Genomic DNA, 8,264 nt, shown 5'->3' on the forward strand with positions numbered 1-8,264 from the left:
GGGACGGAAGGGATACCAGTCGGGACTATTGTAACTCATCTATGCTACGTTAAGAAAACTGTTTCAAAACAATTTACATTTTGTTTGTTTTTCATTTGTCAACAATATTGTTTGGAAATCGTCGGATCTCAAAGAGGGTTCATGTTTCACAGGTGAACTGTTCTCACAGACGGTATAACAAAGGTTCATGTAGCCACCAATGATGTTCCCCGCTGGTTTCTAACGTTTCATTTGGAATCCTGTTTGGTTTCCTGATACTGTTTAAAGAAGCAATGGTTCAGTCTGAGAAACCAATGGAAATGGTCAAGGGGTCGTGACCTCTCAGTTCATAGACAGCAACACATTAAAGTACAGTGCTGAGTCAAAACTGGGCAAAAATACAGCCGTCCATTATTTTTAACTGCTTCAATAAGGATCATGGGGAGGAACAGAGTCTCTGCTAGTTAACACACAGTGAGTGGTTTATCACAGGGCTGTCGGCTGTTTGCTTCAACCAGTGGAATATTTAATCATATCCACAAGAAGGGAAATCAATACAACAAGAGTCATAACCACTTGTATAGATCCACATGTAGATATGACAAAAAAGATTAAATTGTAAAATGAACACTAGGAACACTGATGAACTTCTCATTATTCAGTCATTAACAGTTATGGTTTAACATGTACTGACCAAGATGTAAACGATCTAAACGGGCCTCAGAATGTAAATCTCTTTGAAGCAGAGTTTGATAGAGAATCTCTGCAGTCATCAGCACACAGCTGCTGGATTATCCCAGGCTTAACTTCACTGCTTTGAATTAAACACATCAAGAAATCTACGACTCCAGATACTCCATCTACCTTAATATCTGCAACATTAAACTCTGTTATTACAAAGTAAACACAGCTTGAAACAGACTGTTGAACAAAATAAATAAAAACCTGACAAATATCTAAATGTACCACTGCTTACCTTCAGTCCCTCTGATGATAAATGGTCGCTCAGCTTTACTGATTACAGTTTGCTAAATCATACACTGCTCGCTCCCTCAGTCCTCACAACAGCAGCTGAACTGCTCTGAACTCTGCATCTACACACAGATGATCTAAACAAATGGAGCCTTAAATCACGTCCCACTTTATCATTTTTATTCTTTGTTGGTCAGTTGATTAAATAAAAAATCCAGTAGTTTTAAATAAGACTTGAAACGACTGATTTTAACCCTAAAAGTTTAAACTTTAACTGTTTACTGAGGTCACAGATCGACTGAGGCAGTTTCCCCACAGACGTCTGTTTGTCAAACGCTGCCACCTTCTGGTCATCAGAGAGAATTTAGGGTTCAAGGCTAATCAGACGTAGAAGCTACATCCTTCTTTTATATACAGTCTGTAACTGTCCCTGTGGTCGTTAATCAGAGACTCGTCTGTCATTTATATTTTTAACCTGCTTGGTTAAGTGCCTCCAAACGGTCCAGCAACAACTTATTTTCAAACTGTCTCCTTCATTATTATTTCTTTAAAGCCTGTTAGTCTTAAAAGATTTTATTTTACTCTGTTGCTTCTCTGACAGAAAAATAAAATAAAAATATCTAAAAGGTTTTGATTTAAATTGCAAAGTATTTGATGAAAATGATGTAATCTGTCAGTGTGTTGGTCCTGTCCTGCATCAGTCTGATTATTACCTCCAGTGTCTTTGTTTTAAAGCCTCTCAAACTTTGCCGCCAGTTTCCAACTTCAGAACTAATATTTATGTAAAGTTTTGCATGTTTTTGTTTATTTCAGTCACCGTGCAGTGTATCAGTTTCTAATCATAGAGCCATACAAACATTTTATTGTTACATATTCATATTATTTTGTAGTGTTTGAGTGCAGGTATTGTCACAGTATTAAGCTCAAACTGGTCTCTGTGTTTGGGGAGGCTGATGAAAATATAAGTTGTAAAAACCGAGATTATTTCTGTGTAAATGTATTTTGGTTCAGTCTGTCAACCCACAGTTTTACTCAGAGAAGCAAATTTAACAAAACTGTTATTTTTCACAACGCTCTCTGTTTCTTACTTGGTGTTTTTATTTAGTTATCACTTCATTTCTTTTCTTGTCTTTATATTCAGACTTTAATCCCTTTAGTCTCATTGTCTGAAAAAAATCCCAGTTATGTGGAGGACTGTGCTTTTATTCAACCTTGTGTTTGATGTGAGTTTGGCCAGAATTTGAACTTTGAACTTTCCTTCTGACTTTAGTGTTTTGAAGCCTTCAGGTCTGTGAGGAGAGCAGTTCCCTCTACACCTCTGACCAGAATGTTTAAAAGAATAAAATCAAGGAATTAATTTATTTTTCACTGGTATTGATTTCTGAGAACAATAAAACTGAAGTCCAACCATCAGTGCTGCCTGTGTGTGTGTGTTGGTTGTAAATGTGTTGCTGGTCTTGTGACTGAACTGTGAAGTCTAATTAAACTTGAAGTGAGCAGGAAGCCTGTTGGAGCTGCAGCAGCAGGAGGCTGACTGGAAACTTTCAGGTGAGGTGAAGCTTAAAATGACACTTCTGACTTCAGCTCTCATAAAACTTCATCAATGCACACAAATGCAGTAAAACTGTACCAACAAAAGTGCTGTATTTACCATTCATAGCCAACTATTCCTTGAATGCTGGTTGAGAAAGAAGAAACAAGCTTTATTGGTCACGTACACAATCATACAGAGTACAATTTGCAGTCAAATGTGTTGTGTCCAAGCTGCGGACAGGCTGCAGACGTAGCCGTGCCATCACTGTAAAACCCAACAGTGCATCTTACTAAAAGAAGTAAGTTGTTCTTACTCAGTTCTGAAAAATAGTTAAAGTAACTTTCATGAAGTGTGTTAGGTAGACCCAAAAGTATACATATGATATAATAACTTTATTGTAATAAGTACACATGATGTTTTTGTAACGTTTTAAGTACTGTTGCTTTAAACTGTTTAAGTTGTGCTAATTCATTTGTATTAGTCATCATCCACAGCCCCGCCCCCAGTGCTTTGCCTGGACTTGTCGGCCATGAGATACAGCCTCATCAAGAGAAATTTTGCAAGAGTGGAAAGTACAAGATAAACGTGATTTTTATGTTTTTTTTGTTAATGCTTACTTCTAGCATACAAAACGTACATTTATCAGACAGCTTTGTTTTAGTTGTACTTTGTTGTAATTTATCAGACTACTTTGTTGTAGTAGCTATATACAAAAACGTAACTTAGCTTGCTAGCACACAATTCCCGCCTAGCGCTGTATGAAGTCTGCCTTCACAATTTAAAAAATTAGCGGTCGGTGGCTTGTTTCAATCAAATAGTTGGTAATTTTTGCAAACTGCATGGCACAAAACTTTTGGTAAAATCAGTGTTTAGGCTTTTCTGACTCTGAACTTTATCAATTTCAAATGTAGCCTACTTTTGACAGTGCGTGTGAAAATAGTAGATTTATTTAGTGTTAATTTTAAGAGTTTAGTGGACAAGTTCGCCTTCACAAATTTTAAATATGATGGTTAGCGGCATTTTAGTCGTGAAATAATTTACCTTTTCAAAGCTGCACTGCACCAAACCTAAACGTTTCTGACTCTGTACTTTCCAAGGGTTAGCCTATTGTGTACTTCACTTTTGTAAAATTGCTTTATTATTTTATAATGTATAGAGTAGTCAACCAACCTGAATTGAAAATGAGCTGTAGTGCAAGAATAAATCTTACTGTTTTCAAAGCTTGTGTTATCCAGGTTGACTGTTTTTAAGTGAAGTAAAAGTCTAAAAGTAAAAACTGTTCTGCTAGCTTTCTGTTCTCATGGCTTTTGTGTTATTACAGTCAGACGATTGAAGGAGCAGTAGCATGCCGAGAGATCATCCAGCACTGCACTAAAGACAGCCAGTAAAGGTGATTTTAAAACGATTTGGCATCAAAATGTGGAATTGCAAGTTGTGTAGTTTTTCTACTGCCATAAAAGTCATGTTGTTGAAGCATTATCAGCTCAACCATGGTCAGTACTCCACAATTTCACCCTTACCCTGTCTCTACAACACCTGCATGTGTACATTTAGTACATTTAATTCATTAAAGATACACATGTCAAGAAGAAGTTCAAAGAGATTCTTAATGTACTGCTCATCAGAAACAACATTTATTTTCTCTTGAAAGACTATGACACTTATTACGTTGAGCACTTGCGTTCATATGAAGTAGCAGAGAATCAACAGAGGGGTCTCTGTCACAGTGTAAAGTCTCTGTGCCAACTGTCTGACCACATGCCGCATTTTGCTTACAAGTTAGCAAATGAACTCATTCTAACAACAAACCATTTCATTCCAGTGTCTGACTAAAGAAACAGAACTGAGACATCAGCTGATTCCACCAATTTGTGAACCAATGTAAAAGTAATTCATCTATTCAGTTTTTTTGTATTCACATAAATGTTTTTATACTTTTGCACAATTAATATTTTGTAAATAACTGTAAACACAAACATGCATTAAAATGCCACTATAATATGTGAAACCTGTCTGTTACAGAAATAAAAAATTCAGATGGAGGCAACAGGAATATTGAAGCTGAGGGTCATCCTTGATAAAGATAACGCTGAAAAACTTATTTTGCCATCTCGTCCAAACAGTGTGCAAGCCCTCATAGATGAGATCAAATCTAGGCTAAATTTTACCTTTGACTTTCGGCTTCAGTTTCATGACCCAGATTTTGATAATGCCTTGTGTAATTTGGTTAAAATAAAAGACCTGTCAGCTATAGCATCTGTTAAAGTTGTCAGGTTAGTTGAGCTGGACCGGATTTCAACGAGCACTGATGACACAATCCTTCAGACTGATAGCACTGATACCATAGATTCACCAGAGCGTATTAGTAGATGGCCAGAGGCTTTTATTGTTCCGCCATTTTCTTATGAAGTGGAACATGTATTAAGAGAGGGTAATGCAGCATTTGATAAAGATGGGAAAGTAATTACACTGACACGAGATCAAAAACACAACATACTTGAGACAATGGGGGAAGAAATCTACAAACTAAAAGCATACCCTAGTACAACACAAATTGGCAAGGCTGCAGAAGCTTTAGTTAGAAAACATCCCTGTCTGAAAGAGAGGAATTCTGACACTGGGTGGGAAGGGTGGAAGAATAGACTGAGACATAAAATGGGAAACCAAAGAAAGAAGTTGGCTAAAGCTGGCATCATGGATGTTGCTGTGAATGCTGGAAAGCACAGCAGAACAAACCCAGATGGAGCTTCACCAAGGGCCAATATTAAAAGACCTAGGAGAGGTGAGGTCAACTTCCTTCCTTCTTATCCTTCTGGAGAAACAAGGGAGTCTCTGGAAACCAGAAGACTTGAGATGGTAGAGGAGTTCAAGAAGACCTCAGCAGAAAGAGACATCCCTCTCATTCATCAGCATATGATGTGCACTTTTGCACTCCGGCGTGAAGAGATTGTCACAACTTCTCCTCCTGTATCAGAGCTCAAGGACAGATGGCCAGCACTCTTTCATGAGACACAGGTAAGTACAACTACGTATATAACATTTACTGCTCATATAGTATGCTGTGTTTTGCTTATAATATTTTTGGAATTCTCCTCAGCTCTACTTTGAATTTCATCGGATCACCAATCAGAATCTGCCACATGTGTTTTATGCTGCACTGGATGATTATGCTCCTCAGCTGATTGGACTATACAAAAAGAGGAAAACTGGACGGGTCGGTGAAAGGATGGAGCAGCTTTTGTTGGCATATGGAAAACAGGTATTTAAAAATACTAATTATTATTCTGCTTGCTTGGCAGTTGCCATTGTTATGTTTATATATATATACATTTATTTATTTATTTATTTATTTATATATTTTTTTAAATATTTTTTTTAGGACAAAAGCGACATCTATGCAACTAGAACAGCAGCTCTGGCCGGCCTACCAATGTACCTCAAGGAGGATTCTTCAGAGATTTTCAAAACATGCAAGGTACTTGGGTATTACAATAATTTGCACATTGGAATTTAAAAAAGGTTGAAAGGAGTTTATAAGTCATCTGGACTTGGGTTGAAAGCTGAAGACGTGAAGTTGAATGACTTATAAACTTCTTTCATCCTTGATTTGACTACCTGGATGAATGAAAAATGAACCTTCACTGTCAACTTAAAACATGTTATGATATATAGAATTTGAAAAACTGAAGAAAGGTGCCTGACCATTTGTATTTATGCTTTTAACAGAGATATTACAGATGAATAATTGTGCACTCTGTATTATATCTTAGGATGAAATTGAGTTCTATGAAGCCACAATTGCTCTGGTTGCTGATGTCGATGAAGAGGAGGTGCCTGGAGGAGTTCCTTTCTCACCACGCCAAGTGTTCATAGTACTTGAAGATCAGGTTGTTATGACTCATCACTCATGGACTGATGCACTGGTGTGTTTGTTTGGGCTAATCTATGCTCTGCATCTGAGCTATCCTGAGAAGTGTACTGGCTTTTTTGAGTTCATTCAAGTAGTGTTGCTGAAGCTAGACGATGAGAGAAAGCAACTAAAACCAAAATTGCAGACACTAAAAAATGAGCTTGTGTAGATGATGTTTGTTTTCACTGGTCAGTATATTTGTGCTTTTTCAGTTATCTGTGAATGGCTTCAATAGTTTTATTTGTTCAGGGTAATTAGCTTTCTAAAAGGCAATGTGGAGAAAGCTAAGAATAAGGAGACAATCCATATTTGACGTTTTGTTTGTGATTGAAAAAAATCTTCACATAGTGTGTAATCTTAAGCTTATTTCTAAGAATATATTTTAGTTACATGGAAATCTTTGGCTCCTTGTGTTTTGGCTTTAGCAGTCATAGTTTATGACTGAAAGTATGGTTGTATTCATTCTGTATTTTCTCTGCAGTTAAAGTTAATAAAAACTGAATGGAAAGAACAATAGCTTGGTTTTGTGTTAATAGTACTTGAACCATTTGGTGCAATCGGTTTCCCCAATTGGATTAAGTTGTTTAAATACAACTATTTAAGTTAATTTAACTTAATTTGAATATGAGCATGTAACACTTTAAATAAGTTTGAATAAATACAGCATCTTAGTACAACAAATTTAATGGTTTAAGTTAAAACATACTAAATACAATGAGTAAATAAACATAATGCATTTGAGTTACATTATCATATTTGCTTTGGGTTCTCGGGACTCTAATAAAGTACTTAAATAACCCAAAACTGTTTAAGTTATAAAACTTGAATCAATTGGTGCAATCGGTTTCCCCAAATCATTTGAGTTAACTTAACTTGTCAGGTTTTACAGTGATTCCAGGGCTTGGTGTTCAGCATGGGGGGGCTAGCCAGGACCCTTACTGGATACTGAGAGGGAATCAAACTTGTGATCTCTGCTGCAAAGTCGACAAAGTTCTCAGTGATATGTTTTAAATGACACGACAAAGTCCACATTTAAAACTCATCACTGAGCCATTAGCTATTTTATATCTTGTAATTTGTTACACAGCAGATCATATTTATTATATTTATGGAACATTTTACAATAAATGAAATAAAAACCTGTGATGATCATGATGTTACCTGACAAATGTTCATTTAGGACCCGTAAATGTCCATAACACCAATTCTGGGATCCAGTGATCAGACTCCACCCTTCCCCACCTCTGACTCCTCCCTCTTCAACAATGCACCACTCAGGTTGTAGCGCCTCCTACTGGCAGAGGGCCCACAGTCCTGTTAACACAAAGCTCAAGGTGGGATCCTGACGTCACATTCATGGGTGAGGTGAGTCTTGTTTTCCTCTTCATGGAGGTCACACTTGTTCACACTCATCCTTCCTTTATATGTTTATGTTAAATCTACACTGACCTGTGACCTGCTGTGACCTACATGGCAGCCTGTGACCAGAGATGTAGCAACACGTTACACAACGATGTTAAAATGCACAAAATTCAATTCAATTTTATTTATATAGCGCCAAATCACAACAAAAGTCGCCTCAAGGCGCTTTATATTGTACAGTAGATCGCACAATAATAAATACAGAGAAAAACCCAACAATCATATGACCCCCTGTGAGCAAGCACTTTAGCGACAGTGGGAAGGAAAAACTCCCTTTTAACAGGAAGAAACCTCCGGCAGAACCAGGCTCAGGGAGGGGCGGGGCCATCTGCTGCGACCGGTTGGGGTGAGAGAAGGAAAACAGGATAAAGACATGCTGTGGAAGAGAGACAGAGATTAACTAGAAAAATTTGCATTTCCTGCGAAAATGCAGTGTGGATGCTGGAA

This window comes from Oreochromis aureus, linkage group 22 (genome assembly GCF_013358895.1).
Source record: "Oreochromis aureus strain Israel breed Guangdong linkage group 22, ZZ_aureus, whole genome shotgun sequence".
Classification (NCBI taxonomy): domain Eukaryota; kingdom Metazoa; phylum Chordata; class Actinopteri; order Cichliformes; family Cichlidae; genus Oreochromis; species Oreochromis aureus.